Below are 21,648 nucleotides of genomic sequence, written 5' to 3' on the forward strand. Positions count from 1 at the left end.
TCGAACCAGCAACCTCTTGCTCCCTAGGCAAGTTACTTCCCCGCTGAATACTCTACAATTATTTGTTCTTTGGCAGGTTACTGCAATGTATGTGCTTTCTACTTACCTGAGACACGTTTAGTCTGCGTTTTACAGTCTTTCAGCTGAGGCTGTCAGGTAGATAATCCTGCCTTGCAGTGAATTTTCTGGGTGGCCTCTTGGCCCCTTCCAACTTTATGGATTTATCACACATGTAAAAGTGTTTGCAAATGAATAATTTGTTGGGAATTCTCTTTTTCATCATAGCAGAGTGCACAGAGGCACTACACAGTGGAATTTGGTTAGGCATGTATATATGCTGAGAGTAAAATAACTTGGAGCCAGTTCATAGTTTCAAATCAATATAAGGAGTATTTATTAAAGCACTCCATTCTAGACAGTAAAATGAAGAGACAGGATCTCTAATCTGTCTAGCTAGCTGGATGCAGATGGATTCTGCATCTCTGCACACATGGTGCAGGGTGAGAGGAGCTTGCATGTTGCAAGGGAGAAGGAAGGGAAGAGAAGGGAAGGTAGTAGGAAGTGGCTGGAAGGAAGGAAGTCCCTAAGAATAGCAATCTACGTATCAAGGGATAGTGTCAGATCAGTAGAGAAGGGATGACCAATGTCTAGACCCTCTAGCCCTCTGACTCACTAGTCTGTCCTCCTATGTCATTGAGACAAGAGACAGCGTATAGTCCTTCACTTCCAACATAACTGCCAGTTCATCCCAGGATTTGGGGTTCAGTTCTACCAATCAGAGTCAGTGGCAGCAGCAGAAAAATATAGAGAAAGGGTACAGAAGGGGCAAAGTCTGTTTATGGTTGGGCAAACTGTGTACCCCACACATTAGATTTCTGAAACAGATATGGGGGGGCAAGCTACTCCCAGCGGTGTGGGGGGAAACTTGCCCCTTAGCCTCTCCTCTGGAGCTGGCCTAGGCTAGAGCCTGATGCTGTACGTAGACTTAGTTGAATGCAAGCTCTAAGTGAAGATGTTTGATGTTTCAGTGTTAAATAGCTTAACAAGAATTAAAGCTTAGAAATAATTTCCTGTTAATCTGAACTGAACTTCTTTTTCCATTCACAACTATTTAACCATCTAGTATCTTACTGTTCACTGGCCATTAAAAAAAATTTTTTTTTGCAGATTATCTTAGTGAATTTGCTGATGGTGAACTGGTCTTGTGAAATTTATTTAAGTGCTATAAATGAGCATAGCACTTTTCTGAGGGCTAGAGGAACTGTCGCAGCTGCTGAGGTTTGTGATTATTTACCAAAGCACCAAGGAAGCTACCACTCCAGTTACATAGTGCAGAGTTTAGTTGTTGCAGCTATCAGGGTCGTATCTAGGGGTAGGGCAGGCAGGGCACGTGCCCCGGGCGCCACTTGAAGGGGGGCGCCATTTTGTAAAATTAATTTAAAAAAAAATGGCTGCCAAAAACAAAATGGCCACCGTGTATGCTCAAATGGCCTCTGTGAGGCTCTAGGTCATGCCAGGCTTTGCAGAGGCCATTTGAGCATGCGCGGTGGGCATTTTGTTTTCAGTGGCCTTTAAAAAAAAAAGATTATTTTTAAAAATGGCCACTGCACATGCTCAAATGGTCCCTGCGAGGCCAGCGGGGTGAGGGGGAATCTTTGCACACACAAAAACCCCCAGCCTTTAGGAAGCCCCCCAAAGGGGCTACGGGTAAAAATAATAATAATAATAATATAATATAAGACACTGTACACATATTCAGATTGGCACTATGTACAGAGAATCAGGGCTTGTGACTACTGAGCTGACGCTTAAGAGCTAGGATTGTATTCATTTACTCTTACTTTGCTTCTTGTGATAAGTGAGTTAAATGTGATGTCTTGCTAATATGGCTATTAATGGTGAGTTTGTCTTTGAATCAGTGTGAAACCCTTAATATTAAGGCCTACTGGGAGTTTCTTGCTCTCTTTCTCTCATTTTAACTGTCTTTCTGAAAGACTAGAATATATTCCAAGCAGTGACACAGTTTACTCTGCATATCCTTTAATTATTTACAGAGTATCTGGGAAAAGTAAAATTCTCCATTGATTTTTAAAACTTATGTAATGGTGATGCTACAATGCATAGTAGAGAATTAGACAGGCACTTCTGTTTAGTTTTCCAAGTACATCTCCACATAGTATTTGGGTATTTCATGAGCCCCCACATACTGAAATTTATAGTTTTCCAGCATTTTTTGGTCTGGCTAAGTCCACTGCTAAATAGTTTTTGAAATATTAAAAGATTAATGAGCTTGACTTGTATTTTTCAGCTGATATTGTGGTAAAGTTATCTGAAAGATGGGTGTCAGATGCTTGGACAGGGGGCGCAATTTCAGTGTTTGCCCTAGGCGCTATTTTCCCTAGATAAGCCTCTGGCAGCTATTTAAGTAACATGCATGGAGATCACTGTAGAGTCTAAACTAAATAGGTTTATTAGTGAAATACATTTGGGATAGGAAAGACCTATCCTATCTATCAGCTACATCATGAACAGGTAGGGAGGGAAAGAGAGATGTTTCCATCTTCTCTCTAGGAGGAAAAGAAGAGGACTGACTCACTACAGGAAGTACCTGAGGAGTCAGAGTAGGGTTAATAGAGTAGAGGCAAGCAGGGACAGGTAAGGAGACCCTCACTAGCTACTTCTACTCCCAATGCCCTTAGTGGTCGTTAGGATAGTTGGTTCCAGGTTCACTCCCTGGCATCTCCAGGTAGGGCTGCCTGCCTGAAACCTTGGAGAGCCACTGCCAGTCCGTGCAGACGATAGTGAGCTAGATGTACCAATGGTCTAACTTGGTATAAGGCAGCTTTCTGTGTTCCTAACCTCTGTGGTAGGATACGGGAACTACAGGGTTGTGCCGAAGGCCTCTCAGAAAAGGTAGTATAGTTCAGTGTACAGACAGACTGCAGTGCTTAGCTCACTTTTTGAAATGAAATGAAATGAAATGAAAAAATAATTTTCGCTCCCTTGGACCAGGACATCCAAAGGCTCGCCTCCTTGTCACCCATGGAGGGCTAAACAGTTTAATAGAACTGTTTACCATGGAGTACTTGTGGTGGGGACTCCCGTTTGGGGACCAGAACGACAACATGGTCTGAGTGGAAGCCAAAAGCTTGGGCCTCTCTCTTCGCAGAGGGCAGCTTATGGCCCATGACTTCACTCAGCAATGAAACAAGTTAGAGAAGACCAAAGGTAAGTATGCGGGAGCAGGAAAGAGCATAATGAATTTGTTTGTTTGTTTGTTTGTTTGTTTGTTTTCTATACCACCCTTCCAAAGGTGGCTCAGGGCAGTTTACATTAATATTAAAAATACATAATTAAAATCTGGAACCAATTAAAAGCAGATTAAAATTACAATTAAAACTAGGCAATATTAAAACTAAATAGTAACAAAACTTCAGTTTGAAGCCTACTCTGGGAAGAGCAGAAGCAGCTTCAAGAAAAGGCTTCAGGGAAAGCAAGCTTTTCTACACAGAACATCAAGCCTTTCCCCCCCTTCAAACTAACAAACAGGAGAAGGGGCGATTTTGAGGGGATGGTTTCTGTTTAAGGGAGAAGTCCTAGTCTGTCTGTTTGTTATTTGCCAGGGCTAGCAAACTCCTGTGGCATCCAGTTTTTGTTTGTCCCTGCCTGGAGTGGGTCGAGTCAGCTAGGGCTGTGGGAGGCCCCACATTCCTTTGAGCCACATCCTGCATCTCAGTTTGTAGCCTACTCTACATAAGAGGTGAAGGCCCGAGAGCATAGCCAACAAGGATAGCAAACAGGGCATTGGAGTTTTGTGTGAGTTTAGTGAGAAGTGTGTGTGGGGAGTCTGGAACAAGTTCCTGTGATCACAAGGAGCCTGGTGGAGAAGAGAAGGTAAGTATAAATCCCTTCCTCATATAAGTACTGGTCCCTCCCTCGTATTCTTGAGAAAGACAGCTTGGACAGTCAAATAACCCACCAATACTGCTGAAACCTGTCCTTCTAATAAACTATCTCTAAATACTGTAAACAGCCAACAAGACCAGTTATGAAGATAGAATGTCAGCAGAGGAAGGGGCACTTCCCAATGTATTGCACTGAATGTCACAGGTAAGACAGTTTGCTCCATGGGCAGAAGTCATGGGTGTGTGGTTGTTGCAAGGAGCTCCTGGCTCTCAGGAAACAAGTTCGTTCCCTCGAGACCAAGGTGGAGGATCTGGAGAAGGTCAGAGAAACAGAGCATGCGGATGAAACCTTCAGACGTGGTAGAGGCATCCCACTCCAGGGCTTGATAGCTCCTCTGCTGTCAGGGAGAATGAAGGTCTTGGGAAAGGAGGACATCGGTCTGAGGAAGAGGGAAATGCTCCTTTAGAAGGGATGCCTTCTGTGGAAGATGAGTCCATCTCCTCTCGTACAGGGGATACTCCTCCGGGGAGTTGGGACCTCCTCTTAGTGGATGATTCTATCAGCGGTATAGAGAGATGGGTTTGTGACCCATGTGTTGACCGCATGGTGACATGCCTGCCTGGTGAAAAGGTTGCGGTCATCACACAGCTTCTAGACAGACTGTTTGGCAGTGCTGGGGAGGAGTCAGCTGTCGTGGTGCATGTCGGCACTAATGGTATTGGGAAATGTAGTTGGGAGGTCCTGGAAGCCAAATTTAGGCTGATAGGTTAGTGTATTGAAGTCCAGGACCCCTAAGGTAGCATTCTCAGAAATGCAGGTACAGGTACATCCAGGTACAGGTACAGGTACACGCAGGTACAGTGAGACAAGCAGAGCTCAGGGGTTTCAATGCATGGATGAGACGTTGGTGCCGGGAGGAGGGGTTTAGATTTGTTAGGAACTGTGATACATTTTGGGGCAAGCAAGGCCTGTACAAAAGGGATGAGCTGCACTTGAACCAAGACGGAACCAGACTGCTGGCACTTAAAATAAAAAAGGTTGCAGAGCAGCTTTTAAAATGATGCCTGGGCCCCTTCAGGGCCACGTGGACCATTCAGGAGTTAAAAGACTGGTGCTGCATTCGCAGCACAGCCTTAGTTAAACTCCCAAACTGAGCCTCAAGGCTCTGTTCGGGAGCCAGACCACGCCCCCCCATCTGACATCGGACATGGGGGCGTGGCTAGCCCTGCGTCTGACGTCAGACATGGGGGCAGGGTCAGCGGGGCCACCGCAGCAGCCACACACAGGCCGCTGGTGGTCCCGCTCCGCACCTGTTGTGGCCCTTTTGAAAAAGGCGAGTGGGGGGCACTGGCCGACGGCAGGCATCGCAGCAGGAGATATCCTTCTAGGCTAGCAGGAGAAAGCGGGCAGCCAGGCAGGGTGGGCGCTTGGCCTCCTGGCCGACCCGGAGCTTGACTCCCTTCCTCCTCCTTCCCTCCTTGCAGCCTGAACCTGGCCGAGCACGTGGCGAGCTTGCATGTGGCCGCAGAGAAGCTCCAGGAAGAGCTGGCCCCTCAGGGGCAGGAGCTCCGGCAGCAGCTGAGCACAGACCTGGAGGCCTTTAACCAGGAGCTGATCAAGGACATGGAAGGGGTGAGAGCCAAGATGCAGCCCTACCTCGACCAGTTCTGGGAGAGGGTTCAGAAGGAGGCAGAGGCCATCCAGACCTGGATGCAGCCCCTCAGTCAGGAGCTCAAGGAGCCGGTCCGACAGAACCTGGAGGGGCTGCACCAGAAGGTGGCCCCCGTGGCCGAGGACGTGCAGGACAAATTGCGGGCCCCCGTGGAGCAGCTTCGCACAGACATGGCCCCCAATTCATGACGTGCTGCACCAGCAGGTGAACGAGAAGCTGAAGGCACTGCGGGAGAAGGGCATCCCCAACATGGACGAGTTCAAGGCCAAGATCCAGCAGCACATCAGCACCTTTTGGGAGAAGAAGACCCCTCCCTTTGTGTAGCGCCTCCGTGAGCATGTGGGCCCTGCCGTGGAGGTTTTCAAGACCTGCATGCAGGACCTGTGGGAGGCTGCCCAGAAGCATGTGGAGGCACAGCAGCGCCAGCCATGCCTACCTCCTCCGATTGTCTCAGGGAGCCTCAACTAGACCTTTGGGCCCCCCTTCCCTTGCTGATGCCCCCCCCACCGCACTGCCGCCACCACCGCCCGAGCTCACTATTTATTGCTGACCCTTCTTGAAGGCATCAAATGCCTGAGTGGATTGTGGCGGGGTGTGTGTGTGTGTGTGTGTGTGTGAGGGAAGTTGATGGGGTTGCATATCTCTCCGCCCTCCCCCACTCAGCATTAGGGGCCAGAAGACCCCAGTCTGGAATGGAGGGCCTGGTCCTTCTCCCCTCCCCCACCACGCTAGATCCAGTGCCTCTCTCCTCCCCCCCCCCCCGCCCCCTGATTTGTGTGACAAATAAAAGTGATTGTAAGTCTGGGGTTTGGTGTGCTGGTTCATGTTGGCTTCTCCCAAGGGCACCTGAGAGCTGTGGGGCAGGGTGGAGTAAAAGGCAGGGCAGCAGGTGTTTGGAGGAAGCGGAATGAGGGGGGCTGGGGGGCTCTGCAGTTCACGGCCTTGTTTCTTCCTGGCAGAGGCCATTCTACGCAGCACCCCCCCAAGATGGAGCTGGCTGTGGATGGGGGCCCATGAGGGAGGCAGAATTGGTGGCTCTTGCAGGCCTCCGCTGTTTCCGAAGCAGGAAGGGGGAGAGGAGGCTGATTCAGTCCCCAGCAAGCAGGGGTGGGAAGCTTGGCTAGACCAAGCGTGGCGGGCCTTTGCAGAGTCCAGTGTGTCCTCAAGTTCGAGGATGGGACCCTCTGGGCCTGTGGTGGTCCTGGGATCCCCCAAGGCCTCTGCCCTTGGGGACAGGTGTATGTGTGTGTGTGGGGGGGCTGTGCCAGCTGCCACAAAGGTCCCCCTTGTTTGAGAGAGCCCAGCCTAGTGCATGCGGGCAGTGCCTGTAGGCAGAACCCAGAGCTGCCCAGGAAGGGGGGGGCTGTCTTTGGGAAGACACAGGGCTTGGGGCCGCGTGCAGCCCAGGAGGACACAGCCCTGGCCTGCCAGAACGTTGCCACCTCTCCTCCTTTTCCTCCCCGGCAACAGTGCGACCCCCCTGGCTTTTCTGGCACCTGGTCTGGAAGCAGCCCCATTCCACCCCCCACCCCCCAGCACACTCCCCAGCCGGGCCATTTTTTCAGGACTCCTGCAGTGGAGCCAACCTGGGCACAGCGTAGGGATGAAGCACAGCTCTTCCCAGAGCCCCCTTGGGCTGTGCTTCCTTCCCTGCGGAGGAGGGCGCCCCTCTCCATGGCCTCTGAAGCCCCCTGCGGTCTAGATGGATGGGTCATCCGCTGCTCCCCCACTGCCCCTCAAGCCCATCCAATCTGTACCCCTCAAACATTCAGGGTGCCCCCCTCCTCCTGCTATGGAGGAGCAAGTTGAGCAAGTTAAGCTGGAGCCCTGGCAGAGCGCCGGGTCCTGTGCGTGGCCAGGACGGGCCGTGCTCCTCTATCTCCCCGTTGTGTTGTCCGCCACCACAGCAGCAGTTCTAGGAAGGGGGGTCTCTTTGCCCTCCCCGCCCAGGAGAGTTGTGACTCAGGCCCTTGTCTGCTGTTGCTTTTGCCCCCCCTCCTGCATCCCCTGGCTCTGCGCAACTGCAAAGGCTCCTGCTGTGACCGACTGCGGAGCCTGACTGCCGGCGGCCTGTGTGTGGTGGCAGCGGCGGCGGCCCCACTGACCCCGCCCCCCACATTTGCTGTCAGACGTGGGGTGTGTGGTCGTGCTCCGCCTTGAGGCGGAGACGTGGGGGGTGTGTGTGTGTCGGGGCCACGAGGCGCAGCCCCTGATTGGGCATGGCCTGGATTCTTTGAACCCGTTTGCCCAGTGGTGGCTCCGCCCCTGGCTGTGACTCTCTCCACTTTGCTGTGTGGGTTCGTGGCAAGAAACTCCAGCACAGATGAGGCAGTTACAGCTTTAATGCTGAATATGCTGCACATGCCGACAAGGGGGTGCTGGGGGGTGTGGGTAGCAGGGCAGGAACAGGCCATTGTCAACATCCGCACCCAGCCATGACGATGCCCACGCTGGCTCGGCTCTGCTGGAGAGGGGTGGGGTCTGTCTGGAGCTGCAGGCGGCAGCAGGCGCCCCCCACCCCACCCCACCCCCCTCAGGCGGTAGCCTTCGTTCTCTCCAGCACCATGTCAGCCAACTTTCCGAAGTACTGATACGCCTGCTGGATTCCACTGCTCAATGATTCCCTAAAGAAAAGAAGATGTGCTTAGGGGGAGGAAGCAGCTCTGCAAGCAGATATAGGGGCTGGGGTGTGGGGCTCTGCATCCAGGGGGCAGACTGGCCTTTGGGTAGCCTTTTGAGGTGCACGGCAGGGTGGAGTGTGGACTGGTCTTAGTCCTGGAGGTCTGCCCCCCACACACACCCACAACTGCCCAAGTGGATGCTTGTGGATCTGTTTGCAATGCCTGGGATAAATGTGATTGGCCAGCCATGGGCAGTAGCCTTGGCCCGGTTCTGCGTGATTCAAGAGGCCTGGAGGTCCACGGGCCCCAAAGTAGTCCACAGCACAGGGAGCAGCAGAAGGCCACCGGTCCTGCATGCAAGTCCCTCTTCAGCCCCTGCCTGCTTCTGCCAGGCTGAATCTAGCATGCATGGAGCAGGCTCCTTTGCAAGGGCCGGGTGGGGGTAATACGCTGGGGGGGGGGGACCCTTTGCAGACTTCTTCTTTACCTTCATTTCAAAAGCTTCCGGTCAAGGCTGATGAGCAGCCTGGCTTCAAGGGCCACACGGCCCATCCACCACCACCCCGTCCCGCTTTCTTCTTTCTTGGAACCTGGGACCTTTTTACCCACCTTAACTGCTGGGCCATGTCAGACTCACGGGCTCTCTGGACAAACTGCTGGGCCTTGGTCACCAGGCTCTCCTCCTCCTGTTGCTGCTGCTGCGATGGAGGTGTTTGGGCTCCTGCAAGGTGAAGAGGAGGTGTGGAGCAATCGGGGCGGGGCACCCTCTCTCGTGGGGTGGAGGCACCTCAACAGCCTTCCAAACTGATTCCCTTGGAAGAGGAGCAGCCCTGGGTGGCCTCAGGCTCTCCCCCTGGTTGGTCTAGCGGCCGAGAAGCTCAGCACTTGGGCCCCTGGAGTTGCTTCTGCTGGTGCCACCCCCCCCCAACAGACATCTACCCCACCCCACCGCTTGATTTGGGCGCTGGGCTTGGTGGAGAGGGTGCTTTCAGTTCTTCTAAACATGAAAAGCATGCATGACATACAGGTTCACAGGTCCAGCAAATGTGTCTTCTCCTAGGGCAGGGATCAGCCTTGCATGTAGGGAGTAGAAGTTTGGAAAGGGCACCCAATGCCCTGGGAAAGGAGGCACCACAGTGCTCCTTGCTTGGAGGGGGGCGCCATGTGGCAGAGGGTGTGCCCAAACAGTGAAAAGCCACATTGTGCTGAAATTGTATTTTCTATTTTTACTGCTGGGGCGTGGAGCCAGTGTGGTATAGTGGTTAGAGTGTTGGACTAGGACTGGGGACACCTGGGTTCAAATCCATATTCAGCCACGAAGCCCCCTGGGTGTCTCTGGGCCAGGTACTTCTCAGCCTAGCCTAGCTTACCAGGTTGTTGCAAGGATAAACATAACCATGTGCACTGCTTTGGGCTCCTTGGAGGAAGAACAGGGTAGGAATTTAGGGAATTAAATTGAAAAAGGGCTGAACTGTGGGGGAGGGGTGCTGGGACCCTGCTTCCAGGGCAGTCGGAGGGGTCTGACTCTCTGAGCCGAGGCCACCGGTCCTGTCCAGGCTGAGAGGGGCATTCCTTGTTGCTTTGATCCAACAAGTTGCTTTGCCTTAGCCAATGGGCCATGTTCATACCAGGGCTGCAGAGAGGAGCCCTTTCCCTCTTCTCCCCACTGATGTCCAATTCATTGGATGGACCCTGAGTTTGCCCCCGTCATCTTCCACACTGTAGGGTTGCTGGCCCCATAAGATGGGTTCAGGGTCTCCAGGAATCGGCATCCATCCCCAGGGGGCTTTGGAATGTCAGCCTGCAGATGCCAGGGGCTTGGGGGTGGGGTGTTGGGGGGAAGCCCCCTCCCAGAATAGCTCCACTCTATGCTGTGGCAACCCCACCGCATTCACAGGGGGACTCACACAGTCCCGACCAGGCATGGCCAAGTCTTACGTGTACACGTGGTCAGCAGTGCCAGGAGGACAAAGAGCAGCAGGAAGGAGCCCCTCATCGTAGGTCCGGCTGGGCTGTGCCTGGGAAGGGAAGATGCATCACTGACCCCCATGCAGAGGGAGAGGGAGGCCTCTCCTCACCTCACCTCGCCTCCCCTCCCCACCAGAGGTGTAACCGGGGGGGCAGGCAGGGCACGTGCCCTGGGTGCCAGTCTGAAGGGGGTCCAAAGTTCCTGCCATGCCCCCCCTGCCCCCACCCCACCACAATGTTTAAAAATCCCCCCCAATTCAATTCAGTGGGTGGGCGCCGGGCAGTTCGCCATGATCTCCAGCTCTGGGTGCCCCCCCCCCGCTCAGCGCTTGTGAGGAGTGCCCCTGACAATACTCATTTACTTTATCCAGTAATTAAACATTACATTACTCCCCCGCAAAACACCACACTTTCCCTTCTGCAAAAAACGTTTAACAAGAAATCTTCTGAATCATTAGAGAAATCAAAAACTACCTCTCTCAATTCACTGGAGATCAATCTATTGATTTTGGCTTCAATTAGCACTTTAAAATAAAGTACAACCCACCGATGCCATCTGTGGTCCAAATCAAATGAGATTCTTTTAAGATAAATGGCAACTGTCATTTGGTACCAACAGCTAGCATGAACAAACTAGTTCTACTAAGACACAGACAAACATTTCATCTGAAAATGCCTATTATAATATTATTTTAATATGCTTATTCAACAACAGCACAGGCAGCATGATGCAGTCTGATCCCCTCTGGAAATGGTTACTACAGAAGAAGAACAGCAGCCCAACTTTTTAAAGTGTGATCATCTTGATTGCAGTCAAGAGTCAGAAGTCTCTTATCTTGCCTTAACAATTTTAATGGATTTGGGGTTTGCAATCAAGATGATCACACTTCAAAACATTGGGCTGCTGCTCTTCTGTAGTAACCATTTCCAGAGGGGCCATGCTGTCTGGTGCAGTAAGAACACAAGAGGTCTTGCGGCACTTTCAAGATTGACTCACTTGTTGTAGCACAGGCTTTCATGGACTAGATGAAGTGAGCTCCACAAGTCCACAAAAAGGTTTGGCTACAATTGTCACGCTAATTTTCAAGGTGCTACAAGACCTCCTTGTTTCTTCTGAAGTAGTTACTTAGCCATGTGAATTTAAGCAATTTACTTCTCATATACAAGGTACCAAAGTAGATGGCTATTATCAATCAGATAAGGGAACTACGGCAGAGGACAGCTTCTGGCTTTACACAGCAGTAAGCACAGGGGGGAGCAGGGTCCAATCTAGATTTCCTGGCAAACATACCAGAATGATTGTATATATCCCATGTAATGTGAAGCAGTGCTGGACTAAGACCGGGGGAGACCCGAGTTCAAATCCCCATTCAGCCATAATACTTACTGGGTGGCTCTGGGCCAGTCACTTCTCTCTCAGCCTAACCTACTTGACAGGGTTGTTGTGAGGAGAAACTTAAGTATGTAGTACACCACTCTGGGCTCCTTGGAGGAGAAGGAAGAGTGGGATATAAAAAATGTAAAAAGAAAGGAAGGAAGGAAGGAAGTTGCTGCTTGCTAGCAGATAGCAGCAGGAGGAGGGGTTGCTAATACGCACTGCTGGATTTGGAATGGAAGGGGGGTAAAGTTATCTGAAAGATGGGTGTCAGCTGTTTGGACGGCGGGGTGTGTGTGTGTGCGCAATTTCAGTGCTTGCCCTAGGCACGATTTTCCCTAGATATGCCTCTGCACCCCACCCGACCCACTGCCTGTCCTGCTAGGTCTGAGCCTCGGCCTGCTGAGAAGAATCCTGGTCCTTGGGCAGATGCCACACCGCCAGCATCCCCCCACCCCCACCCCAGAAGCTGCCCATCTTGCCCCTCACTCCCACCCCCGAGGTTCTTGCCCTCTGGCTCGCTCGCTGTTCCGCTCGCTCCAGGGACTGCTTGCCCACCTGAGCCTCTCTGTGCCCAGCAGGAAAGTGAGCTGGTCTGGAGGCTTTTGGCCCAGAGACTTCAGAGAGCAGAACACAGAGCTGCCCAAGACCTGGGTGTGCAGGCTTTGTGCAAGGAGAGGAACCTGCGGCCAGAGGAAGGAGGCCTCTGGGTTGAGCACCGCGGCTTAGCAGGCCCTGCTGCTGCTGCTGCGGGGTCCTGAAGTAGATTGCGACCCCTCTGGGAAGGGGCCATCCCATGTCTGTGCAGCAGCTCCTGGGAAGAAGGGGTGGGCTTCCCCAAATCTCCAGGCAAAGCAGCTGGACCCAACCCCTGCCCAGCTACCAGAGCGAGGTGCCCCCCAGCGGCTGGTCGCCTGGACCTGGCTCCTTTCTCAGCCAGGCGTGGGGGAGGGGGAGTGCGAGCAGCTGGCCTGGCCTCTCTGGCTCTGCTTCTTCAGGGGCTGCTGAGGGGTGGCCCCACTTGCTCCTTAACATGCCTCCCAGAGAGGTGCCAGCCAGGGCTGCATTTCAGGGGGAAGCCAGGTCCTCTGCTCTTTGTCCCAGAGCCCAGGTATGCTGAGGCTGGTTGCGGTCAACTCAGCAGGGAGCAGCCAGCCCTCTGCACGTGCCCAGAGGCCCCCCCTTCCCTTGGCCACACGTCCCGGGACTGAGCTCCTCCTGCGGCTTCACACCAGTCGGCTTGGTTCAGAGGAAGCCCTGCTGGGTCCCCTCTGGGCAAAGTGAGGGGATGCTCCTGACCGCTTCCTGGAGGTCTCAGGATGCCCCCCCTACCCTGCCCCTCCCCAGCGCAGGGAACCCCCCGGCCCCCTCCCCCAACTCTTACCTCTTCCTTCTGCGTCCCAGAAGTGGTTGTCTGGCACCCTCCTGGGCAGCTTCCCATTTATACCCCACCCTCCCCAGGAGGATGGGGCCATTTGGCCAAAGTTCAGCCAGGAGACCTGGCAGGGGTGTCTGCAGGAGGGAGGAGCATCTGTTGCTCTCCTCCTGGCTGCTGGCCAGCCTTGCTCAACTGAACTGTCTGGTGGACATTGAGACATCTCCACTCTCAGCCAGCCAGGCCAAACTTGCTGCTCTGCTGGTGTGGGCAGCTCTGCCCGACCCTTCCTTCCAGGCCTGCACCTCTTCCTATTCCCAGGGAGCCCTGGCACACAGGGGACAGCCATGATTTTGCCCCCTGCTAGAAAAGCACCCCCAGGAGCCTACCAGCCAGGACACCAAGCTGAGGGGCTGGTTCTTTGGAGCCAGGAATGCTGGGAGTTCTTGCTGGGCTGAAATGCTTTTTGCCAGGCTTGCCCAAGGAAGAGTTCTGTGCCACTCAAAAGCTCGCACACTGTCCTGTGAACATTTGTGCGACCTGATCAAAGATCACTTCCCCCCTGGTTGTTCGGCCTGCCCATTAGGGGCACCAGCAATGTGCATCTCCCCTGCCTTGTCCACACTGGGCAACATCTGCATGGTGCACAGCAACAGCATGGACCCCATGGACCCTCGCATGGCTTCGTGGCGGTAGTGAATGCTGCCAAAGGGCCAAAACAGCACTTGGCTTTAAGCTTCCCTGCTAACAATAATGGATGACTACCAATCCACATGGAAACCAACTCTGCTGGTGAAAATTGCATCGCGCAGACTCTCTCCTGCCCACCTCCTCTCCATTCTTCAAACAGTGCATAATGGACTTAGGCAGGCTTCCAAACCTCAAGTTGAAGATATGTAGCCAGCTAGAGGTCCCGAATCACAGAAGGGCCTTCACCTTGGCCCACTCTGGTGCCCTCTCCTCAGCTGTGCTAGGCGGAAGATACAGGAAAATCTCCTTCTCGGGACATCTGTGCCCAGGCAACTCCGGGCGAGGCGAAACCATCGAGCACATCCGTCTCCACTGCCTCTTCTATAGAGACCTCGGCAAGACCCTTATTCTCCCACATCTCATAAGCGGCCTCCCTATTCTGCACCTCCCTTTTACTCTCTGACTGCAATCCTTCCACATCATGTGACGTGGCCAAGTTTTGAGCAACTGTGTGCAAAGTTTGCCAGAATTTGATCACCAGAAAGTGTTAACCAGGCCTGATACAGCACCACGCCCAGTTTTTAAACTTTTAGACTAATTCTATAGCTCCCTGCAACTTTATCCAATCTGAGGACTTCTGGATCCACACCTCTCCTTGGTTTCTCAGGTTGAGGCAGTGGCCTGTCACCTGGCTGTGCTTTTTTACGTGCAGCAAAAGTGGTGTGAATGTGCTACCTCCCTCCCTGCTCCCCCCCCCCATCTTTGGGAAAGTGCAAAAGTCTCACCCTTCCACTGGGAAAAGGGTTTCTGCGGAGACCCAGTGTGCTTCTATGATCACTCTACTGGACTAACTAAATGCAACAATTTAAAAATAAAAATGTCAGAAGCGGCTTGTGAGGTTGTACCTGGTCTTCTCTTGGTAACTGGAACGAACATCTGGAACTGGCAACTGATGGTTAAACCAAAACCATTTATTACTCCCAAAATGCCAAAAAATGGTGTGAATGTGCTACCTCCCTACCCCCCCCCCCTTTTCTTTGGGGAAGTGCAAAAATTAACCATCCCAAGTCTTTCTCCAGGGACACGGTGGTGGTGGTGTGTAGAGGGACATCTAAAGTTTGGCGCTCGCTTTCCCATCGTAATTGCCTTCAAACACTCCATGTTCCCAGCAGCTGGGCAGGCTGAGGCCAAAGGATGTTGGCCAATGCCTTCTTAAAATCATCCATCACTCTCAAATTGACTTGGCACTTTTTCACTTTCATGTGACAAGACCTTCTAGGAACGGGATATTTCTGAAACATCGGGGTTGTAATTGGAAATTGGATGCAAAGTTCAGTTAAATAGAACTGTGGGAGGTTCCCAAACCAACTGACTGGACATCGCGCTCCTGGAAGCTCCCTGCACTACGTGTGGACTCAAAGGGAAATATATTCAGGGCTGAGATATTGCTGTCATGGTCTTTAGTGCCGCTGGCACCTCAATACTCACCGTATTAAAGGTTTACCACTTCCAGAGGGGTAGCCCTGTGTGTCTGCCGCAGCAAAACCAACAGAGTCTTATAGCACTTGAAATACTAACAACATTATTTCAGCATAAGTTTTCTTGGACTACGGTCCACTTCACTCAATGCTTTAAGAATCACCCTCAGTTGGGAGGTATACAGGGGAGGCAGAGAAAGGGAAAAGGAATGGCAAAGGTGGAGTCAAAGGGATAAGGGATGAAGTGTAGCAATATTAAGGGGTAGAATCGACATTCCACAGAAGCCAGTTGCTAAGTTCCCACAGATTTAATGGAGCGGGATCACACTAATTTATTTTGAAGTTTCATGCGGTTTCAAGGAGTTTTATTCCCAAAGTTATCAGCCTAAATTAGTCCAAAGCATTTAACCTTCGATTTTTTAAAATATCTGGTTTTGTGCCTGGTTATATAATATGCTATAATACTAGCTTCAATGAAGTCATTAACAGCTAAAGACAAAAATGTTATTTTGCCTCTTTAAAAAGCATAGTACATAGTAAGGAAGGTCGCCAGTGTATTGTAGAGTTAATTATTACAGTAAAGCCAAATATGAACTTTGCCTTAATATATGTATTCGTTAGTGGGGGAAAATTATTTTAGCATCATCAGGGAAAACTTTTTTTCTTGTTTTAAAACATTAACTTTGCAAGTTTTTGTCCTTGCACCAGAAACTAGTATCACTTCAGATCAGCTTAAACTCAGGAGGGAGATATTTCCCAGGCACTCTCATTAATTAACCTATTCATTATTACTACATAATTCACGGCACTTTTTAATGAGACACATAATCAAGACAACTGCTGTAATCCAGTTACGGTTCTGAAGCCTACCAAAAATAGAATACCAGTTCAGGATCTATTCTCCTCCCCTCACCTCCCCGCTTTTGGAAGTGGAGTTAGCAGACTTGAAATTTAAAAGTAGGACTTTGAGGTGTAATTACGTCTGGCATTTTGGGAGTAACAAATGGTTTTGGTTTAACCATCAGTTGCCAGTTCCAGATGTTCGTTCCAGTTACCAAGAGAAGACCAGGTACAACCTCACAAGCCGCTTCTGACATTTTTATTTTTAAACTGGTGCATTTAGTTAGTCCAGTAGAGTGATTATAGAAGCACACTGGGTCTCCACAGAAACCCTTTTCCCAGCGGAAAGGTGAGACTTTTGCGCTTTCCCAAAGACGGGAGGGGGAGCGGGGAGGGAGGTAGCACATTCACACTGCTTTTGCTGCACGTAAAAAAGCACGCCAGGTGACAGGTCTCCGCAGACACCCTTTTCCTTCCCTTTTCCCAGCGGAAAGGCTTTCCCAAAGACGGAGGGAAAAATGAACTGGAATCGCAGAGTCAGACTCCACTTCTGAGTGCCGATCTCCACCCTGATAGAGGTGGCTCTTCTGTCCATGTGTGCCAGACTGGTTGCTTTTAGTAAGTGCCAGCAACAGCCATTCTTTCTCCCTGCGATGAGGAAGCAGAGTAGGGGCCACAAATTAACAATTGGTAATGGCATGCTGGCCAATCAGAGGCCAATTGCGCAGGCGCGGCAGCATCCAAAATGGTCACCGCGCCAAAGTTAAAACCAGCCAAACAAGCTGGAGGGGATGAGAACGGAGGCTGGTAGGGGGAGGAGGAACCACCACGGACCCCCCACCTCCCCAAGGAACTCCCCCAAAGGGGAGAAGGTTAAAAAAATTTCTTTGTAAAATATAATAGAAAAAATTTGTGAACCCCCCGGACCGGACCAAGCCGGGGGGGGGGGGTGTTTCGAGGGGGTGCCGGACCGAACTGGCCCAGTCTGGTTCGAGTCCGGGCCAGCCGGTGCCATGCACATCCCTACTGCCCACACAAGCCAACAACAAGACCCTAACTAGACGGCGCACGGCAGTAGTAGCCAACCCGTGTGACGACGCAACTGCAAGGAAAACAGGGGAGGGCATAATTACAGGCAGGCAATTCTAACACAGATAGAAAGTTAAAATATGGGAAGAACCACCAGTGAGTCTACATAGTGCAGCTGAGAGCTGACTGAGTGTGATGATAGAGTAGAGCATTGAGATTGAGCATTGCAACACTCGCCTGCTGGTTCAGTAGTTCTCTCTAGTTCTCTAGTCTTGTCCAGTCAGTGTCACTGTCTTCTTCATCTCTTCGTGTGTGCAGTGCATGCCTTTTGCCTTGCTTGGGGAAAGAAATGGGTCTGTCTGGTCTACCACATCTTTGCTCTAGGACACAGAGGCCCAAGGCAGGTGGTGGCACCAGTGTGAGTGCATGCGTGTTTGTGTTTGTTTGGCCAGGTGTTGTGTGTGCGTGTGCGTGCTGCTAGCTAGGAGAGGGGAAGGGAGGGGGAGGGGGAGGGGAGGGGATGTTCCAGAGGGGATTGAAGGGGGAGGAGGGTCAAGCTCAGAGTAGGCCGTATGCCACATATATGCACACAGCTTCGGTGGGAGACCAGTTCTCATCAGCTTGCCAGACCAGGGGCAGGTGGGTGTGGAAGGGAGGGTGGAAGGGTGATGAAGAAGAGGATGGAGGGAGGGATGAGGGGAGGGGGAGGGGGAAAAACATGCAGACACAGACCGACAGACAGACAGACACCACACTACAGCAAGCATCCATCCACACACACACACAGTATTAACATCCATCCACACATACACAACAGAAACAGCCTCCACTCACTCTCTCACACACACACACCTTTCTCCCAAGACAAGTACAAGCAGCACAGACAGACACAGACCCAATTCCCTCCCCTCCCCGCAAAGAACCTAGACAATCAATCAATCAATATGTTGTGTTACAAGTAAAGTTCTATGGTTATAATTTGTCAGTCAACATCAACAGTAACCATAATCAACAACATGAGAATTCATTCAGCAAGCATTAAAAAGATATTAAACACATTTTTAATGAATACAAACCCCACACATGTTTTCTTTGATAACATATTTTAAAAAATCAATACTTTTTGGAGTCATCATTTCATTTGTTTACAAGTATGATTTTCAATATGTTTTGAGGGTTGATTAACAGAAAATTTTTTGAAATTATTATTTACATATTTACAGAACGTGTACCCGCCGCTACCAGTGCTAGTCTGGTGGTATTATTGTGGGGCTGTGCTACTTTTAGGTGTGTGTGCTGTGCCCACGCCAGGCCCTCGAATGCTGACAGGTGGCGATAAGGGCTTGTTGTGGTCAGCATCGGGTTTCTTACATGGGCGTGGGCGGAGGGAGGGTGTATAAACGTTTGGCCAGTCGCAGCACCAGTAGTAGGCACGCTGTGACCTGGCTGGCATGGCTCAGCATCTGTCACATCAGCTCAGCTAGAGGTGGAAGGGGGGAGGGTAGGGATGAGCTCAGAGGATGAGCCAGGCAGGTGACCAACCATGGGGCAACCATGGTAATCACTCACCCAGCTCAACCTCCAGCTCGGGGTAGCCCAGCAAGGGGAGGTTGACTTTAAGGAAGACCAACTGCTCCACCAGACCAGCGTACAACCGGGAGTGAGAGGGTGTCACCACATCCCCGGCACGTGAAAACACCTGCTCGCTCTGGACACTGGTTGGGGGGCAGGAGAGGAGGTGCACAGCAACCACCGCCAGGTCCGGCCAGACTTGGTGGTGGGTCGCCCAGAACTGTGTGAGGTCCCTCGAGCTGTCTTCCTTCACAGGCTCCTCCAAGTACTGGGCAACGCATTGCTCAGCACTGGAGGGCCTGGCAGGTCGAGTCTCCGGCACACCAGGCAAGGCGCCAAGGCACACCCGCAGGGGCGTAACTACATTAGGCAGGGGGAGGCCATTGTCTCAGGGCCCCCTGCCTTGGGGGGGGGCCCTCAGAGGCTCTCCCCCACCCGATCTTCCTTTTGAAATCATTAAAAAAAAATTATCCTCCTTGTTCTGGCGCCGCCCGCTATTTGCTTGTTGTTTGTCTCCACCCAGTGCCTACCTGATCTTCCTTTTGTGGGCGGTGGGGAGGGAATCGCCTAAGGCGTGTTTACTCACGGGTGATACTAAACCACCCGCCTCGTTTGCATTACAGACATATAGAAACAAACTTAATGCTTGCTGTTTGTTGATATGCTCATGTCTTTCAAATAGCTTTTGGCAGCACTGGAGGAAGCAGCTTGGCTTGCTGGATTGCAGAGCAGGTAAATCGCACTTGAGGAAAGGAGATATTTAGGCATGGTTGGGGAGTAGTTGGCTGGGCTTCGGGGCTTCCAAGCGAGTAAGCCAACGCTTTTTCCAACTCAAGCAGCTTTCCACAACTGTTAGGTAGGAGGGCAAGGAAGGTTGCAATTCCGTGACCACTTACCTTACCTGGGAGCAAGCCCCATTGAACTCAATAGGACTGCCGCCTCCTGCCCTGACCCTCCCCGGGTGTCAGTTCTTTTTAGGGCTATATATATTCTAACCTCATTCTGAGTTCTGTCCACCCTTGGGGGGGGCCCTCAGAGGCTCTCCCCCACCCAGCACCTACCCAATCTTCCTTTTGAAGTCATTTTAAAAACATTTTCTCGGGGGGGGGCATTTAAGAATCTTGTCTCGGGGCCCACTCCAACCTAGTTACGCCCCTGCACACCCGCTGAAACCATTGGGCGGATTTTGCGGCGGGAGCAAGTGCCTGCTGTGTTGGTGCTGCCTGGGATGCTACGATGGTGCACTGGGAAGAGGAAGGGGAAGGGCAAGCTGACGCCACCGCACAGCCGCTGGATGCGGGTCGCTCGGGGCGGGGGGGGAGACGCACCCACACCACTGCCACCCTCCTGGTCTCTCCTGGCCCTAGCAACCTCCTCCTCCTTAACTTTCTGTACCAGGAGGTCCCTCCACCTGGGCAAGTCACTGGCACTCACAACATTACCCTTGATGGTCGGGTTGCAGAGACAAGCGAGGACATACTCCTCCCTGCTACCCAACTCATCAACAAGCCGCTTGGCCACCCCAGCCTTCAGCCTTCCAGCCAGAGCATGACCCTCTGGCATGGTCAGAGAAGTCTGGAGCTCGCCCATCAGCTTCTCCAGACCCAGAGCTGTGGGCAGTGCCGACACCGCCTCGGACATCTGCTTCCACTCTGGCTGTCTGCGACCTCTCCACCCTAGTGGCAGGAGCACCAGGCAAACTAGCGCTGTTAGCGGAGCAAAGGAGACCTGGGTGATGACGGTCCATGTGTCTCCACATGGGCTTCATACCCAGGTGCCTTGGATCCTTGCCCCGACTGACCTGCATCCTGCAGTGGACACAGCGAGCATGGTTTGGGGCATTTTCAGGTACCTCAAAATGCTGCCAGACACTGCTGCCCTTGGCCTCCTTCACCCTGGGTGATGTCTTAGGCCTCTTCTTTTTGGGTGGCTGCAGTCCTGGGGTTGGGGGGCGGCCACCGCTGCCTGCCCACTGCTGCCACCCAACCCCCTTCTGCCCTGCGTGGAAGAGGAAGGGTCCAACTCCACTGGCAGAGGAGAGGCAGGCCTCTCCACTACCTCAGCAGACCCTTCCTCATTGGAGCCAGAGTGTTGGGACCCACCACCGCTGGACGCCACCACAACTGCCCAGGCTTCAGGGGGGGGGCACTGAGCAGTGAAAGTATAGGGGGAAGGGCCCCAAGAGGGAGGGAGAACCTGGCTGCATCGCTGCCAGCCGTAACATCCTCCCTGCCCTCTGCCTGCTCCCCCGCACCAGCAGTCTCCTCCACCACCACTAGCGGTGCCCCAGCAGCACCTGGTGCCGAGGGACCCGCCACAGCCCTGGCGCCAGCAGCAGGCTGGGGGAAATCTAGCCTGCACACAAACCCCTCAGCTGGGGCAAAGAATTCTGCAATGGGGAGAACTGGGGTATCGTCAGGCTCTTCCCCGCGTCCTCTCCCTCTCTGCCCCACAGCCGCAGGCACAGCCCTCTTCCACCTCTGCCTGCCAACCTTATGCGAGGCCTGGCCTGGACACTGCACTCGCGTTGCTCAGACATAGTAAAGGTGAGAGACTGTATGAGAAAGGCCAGAAAGGGGCAAATAAATAGTTTGAAGACTTTTAGCAGGGGAGGGAAGCCAATTGATGTGAGGTGAGGGGAACCTTTTGGTTAAGTTTGAAAAAGCCAATTGGGGAGGGGGTGTTAAAATGTAAGTAAATGGGGAGAACCCTGTGTGGGTGGCACAGGCAGTTAGGTGGAGTAGTTGCGGGGTTTTTTTTTTTTTAATTATGGGGAAAATAGAATGGGGGGGGGATTAGGACACAGCACCTACCGGGGAGGGATGGAGTCAAAGCCTGGGGAACCTGAAAATCAAACGAAACACTTCTTTAGTGAAAAGTGAAGTTTAAGATTGGGGGCGGGGCAGCAATTTAATTGCTAAGCCTACCTACCTAGCCTATTTTAAATGACCCCTTTAACAAAACCCACCCACTCCACCCAAAGCAAGCAAGCAAGCAAGCAGTGCATACAATATTAGCAATCATCAGCATAACAACAACAATAGCCGGGGGGGGGGGAGGAACCTGCGAAAAAAGAAACAACCTGAAAAATAAGCAACAATTTCTTCAAGCAAACAACAACA

At 52.2% G+C, this 21,648-nt stretch overlaps 1 long non-coding RNA gene across 1 annotated transcript; it reads right to left on the reverse strand.

Annotated features, from left to right (window-relative positions):
• Window positions 1-2,447: 2,447 nt before the first annotated feature.
• Window positions 2,448-6,273, reverse strand: LOC128342520 (uncharacterized). Its single transcript, XR_008315038.1, has 2 exons — window positions 5,563-6,273; window positions 2,448-4,345 (listed from the first exon to the last, which is right to left on the reverse strand). It is a non-coding gene; the product is annotated as an uncharacterized LOC128342520 (long non-coding RNA).
• Window positions 6,274-21,648: the final 15,375 nt, after the last annotated feature.

Source organism: Hemicordylus capensis, chromosome 2, assembly GCF_027244095.1.
Source record: "Hemicordylus capensis ecotype Gifberg chromosome 2, rHemCap1.1.pri, whole genome shotgun sequence".
Taxonomy (NCBI): Eukaryota; Metazoa; Chordata; class Lepidosauria; order Squamata; family Cordylidae; genus Hemicordylus; species Hemicordylus capensis.